The 13553-nt window shown below is 43.6% G+C and overlaps 1 protein-coding gene across 3 annotated transcripts in view; it reads left to right on the forward strand.

Moving 5' to 3' along the window:
- Positions 1-13553, forward strand: part of CTDSPL (CTD small phosphatase like) — a 68698-nt gene that overhangs the window by 25579 nt on the left and 29566 nt on the right. The gene's annotated exons all lie outside the window — the stretch shown is intronic.

Below are 13553 nucleotides of genomic sequence, written 5' to 3' on the forward strand. Positions count from 1 at the left end.
CTTATTTAATGTACTTTCTCGTCCTAGATCATGCGGGGTTTAGTTCTCTGAAGTGACTCAAGGGGAGGAAAAAAACCCAAAAAAAAACAGGCTGCAAGTTCAGACAGGAGGATCTCAAGATACATTTTTCTGTTGCTTTACTCAAACCTGATACAATAATTAAAATTTATTAATAGGAAAAATGTCTGCAATTAGTACTATCCAAATGCTGAATAGCACAATCATATTTTGTGGAAGCCTTGGTGGGAGAATAAAGTTAGGGTGTTAAAACACTGATATTCCTGTGGACTTCACTGTCAAATCCTATGAGCACCTCTCAGTTTAATACGTATCCAGCCTTAAGCTGAGTCAAGTCTAAGGCTGTGTATAACCTACCCAAATTAAAAGTGAAGCAAGATGTATTTCATAGCCATTGCTTATGCTGGGTTTAAATGTTGTTTTACAGATAAGAAACCAAGACACAAAGCATCTTGGTATTATCTAGATTTTTCATTGGAGTAGAAGTATCCAAAACTGACAGTTGCAATAGAAACGTCCTATTTCCAGCTCTTTTCTCTTTATTCACTTCCGGCCATCTTGAATTTTCCTCCAATTTTTGTGGTTACTGGTTGATGCTAAATCATGTTTTCACATGAACCTTGTCAAAGGTATTTGGAAATTCTGCTTATCCTTCATTATAAAGGACAAAACGGCTTTTCAATACTTGTGCTGTCCTATTAATAGCTTACTAAAAGTCCTTTCAACAGTTGATTTTGCTCAACTGAGAAAGCCCCTTGACATGGGTTTCTAATGTGCTAATTTGAGTGTTTTATAACTGAGAGTGTCCAAGGCATCCTGTATATGAGAAATCTTTCCACTTTCACCTCTTGGCAACAGAAAGGCAGGAAAGTGAAGAAAATGCTGCCCTAAAAGACCATCCAGAAGCTTTGCCCTGTTCATGCAAACTGTCTCCCTTGTGAATATCCTGTGCTCTTTGAGCTCGTGCATTTTTTATTTCTGTGCGTCAGTCTGAGCAGGCAGGTCTACCCTGAAACATCCCGTCGTCAGGTCTCGCACACTGTGGGTTTTTGCTTGAAGCTTGTCCTGGGTTGCTCCTGGGGTTCCCCAGGGTTTCTAAAGTGAGGTGAAGCCAAGAGCTCCTTGTGGCTACATTCGATGTCTGCGCTGAGCTGGCAGGGATTCCCCATTCAGGTTCCTGAAAAACCTCGGACCGTCTCCTAGATCTTTCTATCTGTCATTGCTGTTTTGCTTTCCGTGCTTACTTTTTCTTTCCTGGTTGCGGTTTGGCTCCCCAGGTCCATAGTTTGGGATGATCAGGAAATAGGTGCATGGGTAGAAGAGAAGGGTTGAGCTAAGTGGTTCCTGAGGGCTCTCAATGGGGGAAAAACTGGCATTTCACAGCGGGGTTCTAACATACACGCAGATCGGGTGAATCCCAGAATGGTTGAGGCTGGAAGGCATCTCTAGAGATCACCTAGTCCGACCCCCTGCTCCAGCAGGGACACCCAGAGCACGGGGCACACAGTGGCATCCAGGCGGGTTTGAAGATCTCCAGAGCAGGAGACTCCACAGCCTCTCTGGGCAGCCTGCGCCAGGGCTCTGGCACCCTCACAGGAAAGAAGTTCTTCCTCACATGGAGATGGAACTGCCTGTGTTTCAACTTGCACCTGTTACTCCTTGTCCTGTCACCGGCCATTACGGAGAAGAGCCTGGCCCCATCCTCTCTACAATCACCCCTCCGGTACGAACACATTGATCAGATCTCCTCAGAATTAGAAGCTCCTTTCCGTGTGGAGACTCGAGGGCCACCAGAAACCACCGTGAGGAGTTTAGCTACGTGGACCTTGGCAGGAGGAGGTTTCTGAGGGCGCGTATCGGGCGCCCGCTGGGCCCTGCCCTGTTTGCTCAGCAGGGCTGGAATTCCTGTCCCGCGCCACCCCTTGTGCACACACGGGTCGCTGCAGCGAGCGCTTTGCTGGGAAGGAGGAAGGAAGTCCCCAAGGCCTCGCTGCGGATATCTGCTATTGATCCGTGTCGAACTGCGTGTTGGGAAAGCTCATTGAGCGTGGGATGGGGCAAGGAGAGCGCTGTGGGGAGGGAGATGATCTGCCTGTGTGATAGCGTTCAGCCGGTAGCTGGAAAAAAGCTTTTTCAATTGCACGTGCCATCTTTCTAGTAGAGAACACTCTATTTACTAGTGAAAATCCCTTGAGGTGGCCAGAAGGGGCCTGAAGTTGTCAGGGTGAGCAGTGTGCCCGGCTGTGGCACGTGCGACCGGTCCGGGTGCCGCTTTCCCAGGGTTTTGCTGTCCCCGCCACAACAACCGCGCTCTTGTCGGTTGGAAGCTGCTGTTGCCCTCCCGGTGTCCCCTCGGGCTGGGGTTGTCTCACAGGGGCTGGTGTGTGAACACCTGCCTGGCAGGCCGCGCTGCGGAGCCCAGCTGCAGAGGGGCAAACGCTGAGGCTGTCCTCAAAGGGCGGAAAGCGGGAGATAAATGAAGAGCAACGAGCCCAAACGTCACTGCTGGTGGTGGTCTGTAGGGTCAGGACTTGTTTTATTTCAGGATGGAGTAGGAGAAGGGGCAGATCCCACCGATGGCCACCTGAGTGCTTGGCTGCTATCACACTTAATGATTTGCCTCTCGTGGCTCCTCACACCTGGGATTTTCCCTGTAAGCCAGTATGGGACGTGTCCTGCTTCAGTCATCTGGTTTTGAGCTGCTGAGTGAGCTCAACAGCTTCTCTCTCCCCTGAGAGTCACAGATTTAGTAATTTTTGCTCCATTAAATAACAAAAACTTGCACTTTTCCCCCCTTCCTCCTGGTAGAATTAAGGAGAAGGGTTATTAACAACTCCAACGTTGTAGTACTGATGACACCAGTTAACATTTTGGTTATTATACAGCTACTAACTTTTCATATTTTCTCCTCACTTACATATGTAAAACAGCAAGTGGATGGCCTCCTGTTTCTTGGAATTAGAAGTTAAAACATTGGTATTAAATTGCATGCATTCCTTTTAGCACAAAGATGAGGATATTTTGAATAGGTCAAAAGTACTTGATGTTCTGGGTGTTTGGAGAAGCAATTAAAACATGTCTGTAGTTGTTCTAACCTGCAGCTGAACTGTCAGCTTGATAGAGGCATCTAAATACTTGTTTTAGGTGTAAAAATGTGCGGGGTTTGTTTTTTATTTTTGTTTTGCTTTTTTTAATATGTCCTTTTAAGCCTTATGGGGGAAAAAAACCAACTATTTTCATTTTTTTAAGTCAGATTTTCTAGTAATGAAACACAGCTTTGTTCTAGAGAGGGATTGCTGGACATTAAGCAATTTTTGTTACTTTTTTGGTCAAAATTGTAACTTTATCATACAAAGCATGTAGCTTCCCGTATCTATTGTTTCAGTCCTGATCTCGTTTTAGCTCTGTGAATATCACATTTCCAAGTGGAAAGGTGTTGTTTTTAAAGGTCCAGGGATGATGAAATGGCTATGACAGTATTCAATACAAAGTAAACAGAGGAGCTAAAAAAGTTTAATTTGGAAATTACTTCTTGTGATCAGCAGAAAATACCATTACTATTAAGCAGCCTCCGTGTTTCAATCTGTTTAAATAACTGCTGTTGTCGATTGAATTTCCGTGTAGGTTGTTGATAAGGCTCTTTAGTTCCTGGTGGGAAACACTGCACATGAGGTTTTTGTACCGACTGTGGACTCACCGAGTGAGGTGGGTCATCAGAATATCATCTTAGAGGTGGTTTGGTTATTTTGTTAAGTTTAGCCCCTTGATGCAACATATCCAAGCAGCTAGTGAGCAAATGAAGATCTCTACATCAAACTCCTTTAACAGTGTCAGATATGTCTCGGTTTTGGCTGTTTATCTACGGCTGTTTTTTTTCTGTAGCTGATAGGGATTCGGATGGGCATTCAGATGTTTTAGCTGACCACATCTCTCTCAAATGACGGCCTGTGTCCTGCTGGCCTTTTAAAATGCACCCCAAGGACGTGGGGCTTGAAAGCCAAGGACAGAGGCCTGGTGCTTGTGCAGTGCTATGGATTCAGCAGCTTTTGGAGGCGAGGACCATGCTCTAACGTGGCTTTGTGGCTTAACTCTCTATTTAAGAGCACAACAGTAGATGCTTTATTAGAGACAGGCTGCAACTTCAAAAATTTGTCCTGCAGGTACCAGATAACGCTGTTCTTCTGCAGGTGGCATCTGCACTGAAATGAAAATCTGCAGTGGTTGAAGTTATAATTCCTTTAGATTTAGTATTGTTCCTGAATACAAGTTTTTAGTAAGATGTGCATGTATAAAAGTGACTTCTTGCTGAACTGGAGTCTGCAAATGTAACAGCTTGAAGGAAAGGCAAAAAAAACCCCCAAACTTTGAAGTGTTTTTTTTTTTCTTATGTATAAAATGTGCTCTTATTGTATATCGATAAATAATGAAGGTATTTTGAAAAATAATTTGTACTCTAAGGCTTGGTAAAACACTCCCCTGAAGCAGAAGCCAGCGGAGATGCCTCTCAACAATCCCTTTTCAAGATTGCAAGTAAATATATAATAATAGAAGTTTATATTCCAAACCTAATGGTTTAATTTTGCTCCCAGATTGTTGCTCCCTGATAACGTGCTCCCTAGCTGCGTGCTGGCTGTAACTTCTGAGGATGTTTTCGGTTGTTGAGAGCAATTAATACTTTTAGATTGTATTAATAGGAAAGGCCCAAGTGCTACAACGATTTACAGAAAGTTCCTGCTTTGAAATGATTGCAGTTCATTCTTTCTATGTGAACTTTAATGAAGTCACATGTATTTCTTCCTCTATTATGATGGAGCATCTTCCAGAAATTACATGGTTACGATGGCCTTCATTCTTTGACGCACATTGCCAGCAGCATCTTTGGGAATGAGCACTTTCTTGCAAAGGGACTTTTTCCGAAAACTACATGCAATATTCCTAAAAGACAGGTAGATTAAGAGAAACAAATAGTGATTTTTTTGAACGAGGCATCCCATGCTAAGAAGGATGCCCTAGTTTGAGGTTTTTCTGTCAGAAATGCATCTTTCTTTAGAAGAGCAAACTCCAACGAGCGGTTTCACTGGAAGGAAGGAGATGTAGCTTGTTCCGAAATACCCCCAGGGAACAACAGGAATTTTAAGGCTAAATGGAGAAACAGAGCGTTTCTGTGCAAGAGAGAATCCTCTAACTGCAATTTTGTTAGATAAATCCCTTGAAAAAGAGGCCTTCCTGGGGAAGGGATGGGAAGGCTATCAAAATAGCCTGATACTTTTAGTTCTTCAGATATTTGCTCTAAAAGGTACAGTTGGGAGGGAAGTGTCTCTATGGGAACATGTGTTACTACCCTATTTCGGGAAAGCGAGTGAAGCTGCTTCTCCTCAGCAAGGTTTTGGTGAGGGTTTGGGTGGAGGGCATTGCTTTTGAGGGAGAAGAGGCAGGAAGGCACCAACGTCTGTAGCCTGTGATGGAGTCGGCTTGTTTGCCGTGTGGAATGGAAAAACCTTTATTTAACTTGGAGCCAAACCTCAGGCTTCGCATTTGGTGCCTGAAGAAAAGAGAAAATAAAATCAAATGCATTTACTAGGCTGAACAAATTTGACAAGGACGTAAGCGGGTCCTGAGCCCAGTGCTCAGCAATATGTTTGCTGCGGTCTGGTTTAGGATAGGATCATGTTTTGGCTTGAAAAATCCAGTGGTTGAATAAAAGGTGCTACCGGTGGCTAGCTGGATATTAAGCCCTATGCAAGGGCTGTGGGACATGGGAAGGGGCTTGTGCAGCCCTGCAGGGACTTAGGGACAAGGGTAGAGACTGGGGGGGCCTTATCTTACAGAGGGGAGAGATGAAAATTATTACATATGCAAGTATCTGTTTGTAACATCTGCACAATTTTTGTAATAAAAATACTTTTGTTTCACTTAGTGCTGTTTTCAGGCTTTGTTTTTTATTAAGTGTTTTTTTCTGGGGGTGGGAGGAGGGAATGGGGACAGGCCTGACAATATGATCCTTCAGTTGCCTGCCTGCTGCTTGTCTGTGTCTGTTTTTCCTGTACTTAAGTTACTGCAGCGCTCAGCGACTTGTTTACTGCCTTCCCCACAACGTTGCATTCAAGTCTAATCCCAAGCAGAGCCCGTTGGATGCTGCACATATTTCTGGCCTCTAAACACATGCTTGTTTACATTCGTTTCGCTGCCGTTTTGACTGTAATCCTAGTCTGGTGCCAGGGGGTATCAGCAGTGACAAGTAACAAACTCGGAGGTGGTGGCAGTTTGACCCCGTGTGCTGCTCATATTTCCATGTGTTTGTTTCTCCTTTGCCTTCCCTCTGGAGTACTTAACAAAATGATTATAAAATATCTTCCAGAAGTGAAGAGGCCAACTTGGGAGCAGTCGGAATGAGTCTGGCTACATGAGCATATGTTCCAGTTAGTTATTCCGTTCATTACTTGATGCTTAAAAACCCAATTAAGCACTGAGCAGTGCTGCTTTAGTACTGCACGCGTTATATTCGGGGTAAAAGCAAAAAATCCCCTTTGGCAAGTGGGTCTTTTGGAACTGTGGAGTTTTCTTTGCTCCGAGTATATGACAAAGCCTCCTTAAAAGAAGTGATCCTCTGACCTGTGTGGCTGCCCAGTTTTTAGCACTGCAAAGGGGAGGATACTTGGAGATTTTGCACTTTTAACTCTCCTGGCTGCAAAAGCACCAAACCGTTACCGCCGTCAAGAGCCGCCGGCCTCCACGGGCCACATCTGCTGCTGAACTTTGTGCCGGTTGCCTTTCCCCCTGCTCTCCCCCCCTTTTCCTAGAAGAAAGCTCTGTTTGTTGGCGCGGGGCGGCGCAGGAATGTCGTGCACGCGGAGCCCGCGCAGTATTTCCTGCTCCGCTGCCATTCCAAACCTCTGCCCGGGACCAGCTCCAGCACGGGCGGCTGCAGTCCCGGCTCTGAAAACCACGAGGCGTCTTCTGAAATACCCCAGTTTTTATGGAAAAGGCATCTTCAAGAGCGGATCGTTGGCGTGCTCTCGTTTTAAATGTGTCAGATCCGCTGCATTTTGCACTATTCATAGGTTTCAGCTGGGACAAACTATTGAGCTGTTACTGAAGCGCTATCCCTGCTGAGAGATGACTCGGTAACAGCAGCGCAAAAAGTTGTTTATTTTATGGTATAACCTGCCCCATAGCGTTTCCTGTGTCATTTGTGAATAGCTCTGTTTTCCGTCCAGCTGAAAATGGTGGAATTTTTTTGCTGCCTGTTATTTTTGCCTTCTCCACCCTCCTTCTCTGTTGCCCTTACCTGTTTTCAAGCATCGCCCTTGCACTGCATGAATCGTGCTCAAAAGTGAAGCATTTTGTTTTGTGATAGCAAAGTTGAAAAAGACACTCCGAGCCTTAACAAGGTTCACCTCTGAATTCAGGGAATCCGGTTGTGGGCCCTTGGTGCTGTACGTCAGGACACAGCTCTGGCAAGGAGGATCCGTGTCGGTACCTCCGGGTTTCCATCCTCTAGAGACCCAGGTGGTTCCTGCTCCTTGGAGCTGGAGCTGGTCCTGGTGTAGTGCTGTGAACCTGCTGTTAACAAGTTAACTCCAAGCACTGGATGATTAGAGGAGCCAACAACCTCTTTCGTTTCCTATTGGAATTTACCCTTTTTGAGCCTTTTTGTAGTTTGTCATCACGCTTAGTCACTCAAAAATGTCACTGACCTAGCTTAAATAGATTACTGCTGAATAGATAAGAGATTGTCTTAACAAAAAGAGGTGAATTGATTGTTCTTCCACCATCTCCTCACCTGTTTTAGGTATTTAAACTGCCTTTTTCTTCTACTAGTCTGATACCTCCCTTCAAAGAAATATCTTCAACTGAAAAACCTTAAGTTTAATTATATTTGAGGGGGGAAAAATGTTGCTGGCTTTGTCTGAAGTGAAAATCATTCTGGAGCATGTCATGCTGGAGGTTAACAGGGCAATTTCTTTGGGTTTTACCCGTTTGAAGGTTGAACAGTTGTGGGCAGTTGTTTCGGGTGTGTGAAACTATTTGCTGTTACTGCTAAATTTTCTGCAAGGCTTACATGGAAAATTAAATCTTTCAACTATAAGCTATAAGTGGCCTTTGAAACCAAAGGAACCTGGGCGTCTTGTGCAGGTTTGACATGAAGTATTATAAAATAATTTCTGTACCTGGTCAATAACTCAAAAAAGGAGAATTGGCACAAGGGTGTGAAGGAGATGCTCTTCTGCCAAGGTAACTGCTTCTGTCTTAAGTCCTGTAGTATTTAAAATTTTATTTTATTGTCTTTTACTCCCATATTTACTCAGGTAAAGCCTCCTTAGATTAATTTAGACATTATTAGAGATTGTAGCTTCTCAGTTTTGAGGGCTTGACTCTACATTTTCATTATTTGAGCTTCCCATACAAAATGCACAAACTTAAACAAGCCTGTAAATGGAGAGCTCATGCACAGAGGTTCATTTTATTGCATTTAACAAGTTCATCTCAACGCACTGGAAGCCTGTATTAATCCAGAGGACTGGCTATTGCTTTCATTTCATTAGGAAAAATGCAGCAGTAATTAAATCCCTCGTATGCTGCAGCAGGGTGGGCTTTAACACTGAGGGGTTTCTTGTGTCCCTGCTGCGCAACCATCTATTTTTATGTGTTATTGTATTCTGATTTCAGCTGGCAAAGCATGAATTGGCTGTGTTTCACACTGACAGTAAAATTTGATTAGAGCAACCCAGGACTAAACTTTGCAGAATACAGTGAATGATGGAAAAGACTTTAATTGTTTTTTATTTATTGTTTATGTCACTGCTGCAGCTATGTTCTTCAGAGAAGAAAGGTGTAAGTTTTCTGCATTTAAAAGATAGTTTGAGTTGTGGGAAATTCAGGGAGTTTCTGTCGCTAGCTTTTCTAGGCAGGCTGGTATAGTAATCTGTATTTTGATGTTTGCCCCTGTTTCTTTTACTTTTTTTTTTTCCTCTTTCCCTTTGTGTAACCACGCAGTGTGGATGGTTCTAATTAAACTTGAATAATCACAAAAACTTATTATAGCTTATTCTAAAACTTGCCTTTATTTTAACTTGTACCCACTTCCCGTGTTCAGCAGTGCTGTGGATGCATCAGAACTTGCCACAAGCCCTTGCTAAGCTCCTGAGAACCACCTGTGGTTGCCAGAAACAGGCAGATCAGTGAGATCAGTGGGGCGAGATTCACACATGCACATATATTTACACACGTGTATGGATATACATATATATTTTAAACATGTAATATGTCCTGTTTTTTTTTTTAATGGATTATCACCAATGACCTGTGCAGTCTGTTGTGCTTAAACGAAGGGAATAAGGAAATGACTTAGCAAAGTTTGAGGGAAGTGTATGGGTGTGTATGCATGTCTGCAAATATATAAACGTTGTACATACAGAATTAAAGCTAGATGCTGTGAAGAGTTGTTGGATGAATTTGTGAACCCGATTGACTATCCCAGTTTAGGGGAACTGGCAGATGAGATTAATTGTATAGATGAGTAGGAAATAACCAGGTTGTTGGCTGAGCTGTGGAGTTCCTTGCCATGTGCCAGGAGCTGATGAATGGTCAAGAAGTGATGGGGCAAATTCATGAAAAGAAATCTGTGGACTGCTGTTGGCAATGTTGCTGCCTTTAGCTAAGGAGATCCTTAAACTGCAGATATTTAGCACCAGGACCTGTGGTTTTGGGGCAAGCATTGCCCTAGTCTTGCTTTGCTTTATTCTTCCAGTCTTACAGAGGTATCTTCTGGTTACTCTTGCCTCTGCTTTAACTGATAACACACTGTCCTGTTTTGAAGTCACTTCATTGGGGATTTTTTTGGGTGTGACAACACAATATTTAGGGTTGTGAAAGGTCGCTTCAAATCATCTTTGGCAATTAGTGGCAATAGTGGTAATGAGTATAATATTTCAATGGGTGCCATAGGAAATCACTTCCAGAAGTCATGGTTATAACTCCTAAAAAATGGAGAAACATGGGGAGGGGGTGTGTATATACATACATACATATATATATATATAACTTCATATGCTGGTTACAACAAACTTGCAATTAAAAAAAAATCTCTCTATGATTGGTGTTACCTGCAGACTCTTAAAGAATGCCAGCTTTTGGCTGCTGAAGTTTATCTCTTTTTGCACATGTAATAGCTGTATATGCTAAGCTGCATGTCACACAAAGCCATTTGAGCATCTCTGTTCCATATGGCAAGAGAATTAAAATTTTATTAAGTCACAGAAGAGCCTCTACAGCATGTTATAAAAATAGATATCTTTAAAAATATATACATATATAAATTAGCGTAAACACCTATTTGAAGCACCCTTGTACTATGAATTGCAACATTTTCAAAATGAAAAACATAATTCAAAGAAACATTAACAAAAATTCTTAGTAAAATATTTCACTTTTTAAAATTGCCTAAGCTTCTTGGGTGCTGTTAACTTTTGTGGGTTTTGTGATAGTGGGTTGATTTGTTACTTCCTACAATGAATATCCTTTGTGAAATGTTAGCTCATATTTAGAGTTTGTCTCAGTGGGGAAAAAAAAAATAATGATTATGGGAAGTCTTTGGGAAGTCTAGAAAAATGAGGCAAATTTTCTTTAATGGTTGTTAATTTCAAGCTGTTCTCATTTTGTCAGCTCATACGGCTTTTTAATGCATGACAATGGCGATATTTAGTTTCAAACATGTATTTTGAATAAGCAAACTTGGTGTGGAGTGACTTGTTAGAATACATGCCTTTAGGCTTCGATCTGTAATTCCGTAAATCTTGTCTTTATAGATGTTGAAATTTTGTGGGTGTGGGTTTTTTTTTTTTTTGCTTGTTTGCTTTAAAGGTAGAAAATGCTAAAATGTACAAGGAAATCAAGAAAATATGCTTAAATTGTTCAGACAAAGCAGTAGGTTTTGTCTTCAGATTTTTTAATATTCAGAATATATATAATATTCTCTCTGATTATTACATTATTCCCGTGCTCTACATAGAAAAGAGAGAAATAAGGGTTATGAAGGGGTTATGCAGGTTTCTGCTGATCTGTTGAAGTGAGGCTGCTGGTGACACCCTCAGGGTAGGACTGCAATTCGGATTGCATTGAAAAGCTCCAGCTGGAAGCCCTGAAAGCTGCAAGGTGCTAACGGCCCGAGAGCATCCCCGAGATCATGGAATTGCATAGAAAGGAAAAGACCCTCAAGGTCATTGAGTTGGCCGTAAAGGATGAGGAGCCCCAGATGAGCTTGGCCACTTGCAGTCAGGGCTTCAGCCTTCTCGTTCGGCTGCCCTGTTTTTTTGGGCAGAATTGCTCTCGCAAACCCGGGCTCTGTCCTGTAGCTTCTTAGTTTTGCACAATTTGCATCCAGGCCATCCCTTGGCTGGTCTCTAACAGGGAGCCCTGGGGACTAACAAGATGTGCTTCAGTGGAGGCGTTTGGTAGAGCAGATGTTTGGTAATTGGTTTCTCTTGCTGAACACTCACATGTTACTGCACTGCCTACAAGTGGATCTGCCACCAAAGACCTGCTTCAGTCCCAGCCCTAGACTGTATGCAAGACTTCATCACAACCTGTGGTTTTGGCTTCAGGAGGGCTACCTTATGCATAAAAACTGCTTTCAGAATAATATTTCATATAAGAGCATTTCTATTTTAAGCATTCAGATTATTTGCTGTCACATTTTTAAGTAGAGGTTGAACTACCTAGAGAAGCTGATAATAAAATTAAATGAAAGTGAGTGGCTGGAAAGAGCTCACGAGTGTGGAAAATCCAAGTTCTTCCTATAAGATCAGTGCATGACCCACAAAGTTAAATCTATTGGTATAAAGGAGGGAGGTGTAAACAAAATAAAAATGATTAGCAAGGTTTAGTTGCTGTTCTTCATGCTTGTGCTGCAAACTTTCTTGAGGGCTGGTTTGTAGAAGTCCTGTGCAGCTCTGCAGATGTTCTTTGGGAAGCTCTAAACATGCATTTCTGCAAGCTTGGCACAAACAGAACGTGATGTTTTGTTGTCTTGAATTTTTGAATATGATATTTCTACCCTGGATGTGTTGTTATTCACATACCGACTTCAGAAGTCTTACAAGTGTAAGGGGACTTAAAGTATGGAACTAAAATCCCAGCCGCGAGCAGCAGTAGTTGCGGTAGGGCCGTGCTTATCTCTGAGGGTGCTGGTGGTGATAACGTGCAGCGCGGTGCCTTGCAGCCATGCAGATAAACGTGAAAGAAACACGGCTCCGTGGGAGGCCAGGACGGAGCGGCTCCCTGCTTGGAGCTGGCGGGAGCGCGGGACGGGTCGGCCGATGGAAGAGCAGCAAGCAGCACTGCTGCCTCACGGGAGCCCCTGGAAACACTTGGGATCAGCTGGAGAGTGTTCATAGAATCATAGAATGCCCAAGGTCGGAAGGGACCTCTAGAGATCATCTAGTCCAACCCCCTGCACACGCAGGGTCACCTAGAGCACATGGCACAGGACTGTGTCCAAGCGGGTTTGGAAGATCTCCAGAGAAGGAGACTCCACAACCTCTCTGGGCAGCCTGTTCCAGGGCTCTGTCACCCTCACTGTTAAGAAATTTTTCCTTCAGTTCCTATGGAACTTTTGGTGCTTCAGTTTGTGGCCATTTCCTCTAGTTCTGTTGGTGGCCGCCAGTGAAAAGAGACCAGCACCATCCTCCTCACTGCCTCCCTTGAGGTACTTCTAGACACTCTCAGCCTTCTCTTCTCCAGGCTGAACAGGCCCAGCTCCCTCAGCCTCTCCTCATAGGGCAGATGTTCCAGGCCCCTGACCATCCTTGTAGCCCTGCGCTGGACTCTCTCCAGCAGCTCCACATCCCTCTTGTACTGTGGAGCCCAGAACTGGACACAATACTCCAGATGTGGCCTCACCAGGGCGAGTAGAGGGGCAGGATCCCCTCCCTCGATCTGCTGGAGACGCTCTTCTTAATGCACCCCAGGATCCTGTTGGCCTTCTTGGCCACGAGGGTGCTTATTTAAAACATTCGAAAACCTTGTTCACTCTCACCTTTTTCTAACTCCTTTTTGATAGGTGTTTAAGGTCCATGGGGAGGTTGAAACTTAGGGGCAGTCACTTGTCCTTTGCATACTTCTGTTCTGCAAACTACAGCTTCTGTCTGCGTTCATTTTTATCCTCAAAAATGTTAAACTTTGTAATTTTGACCTGTTTTAAACTGCTAAACCAAAAAGCAAGTTAGACCTGAGCAGTAGCCTTCCCTTCCCTTCACAGCATCCAATTCAAACTTGGTCCACAAACAAACTTTGCAGCTCCCAGCGCTGCCTGCACAGTGTTTTCTCTGTCCTCCGGCAACTCTGTCAAACAGGGAGCAACCGAGAAAAGCAGGAACATCTCGGATCTTTTCATCACTGTAGCTGACATTTAAATGTGCCACATGCTGAGAAAATATGCCCAGGCACCAGCAGGCATCTGTGCAGTTTCTTCTGTTTTCTGTCCTGTTTACACCTTCAGTCCAAGATACGTTTTAGCAGCAAGTTTGTCCATGCAG

Source organism: Tinamus guttatus, unplaced genomic scaffold (assembly GCF_059628265.1).
Source record: "Tinamus guttatus ecotype Peru unplaced genomic scaffold, ASM5962826v1 Tinamus_guttatus_pri_ptg000599l, whole genome shotgun sequence".
NCBI lineage: Eukaryota > Metazoa > Chordata > Aves > Tinamiformes > Tinamidae > Tinamus > Tinamus guttatus.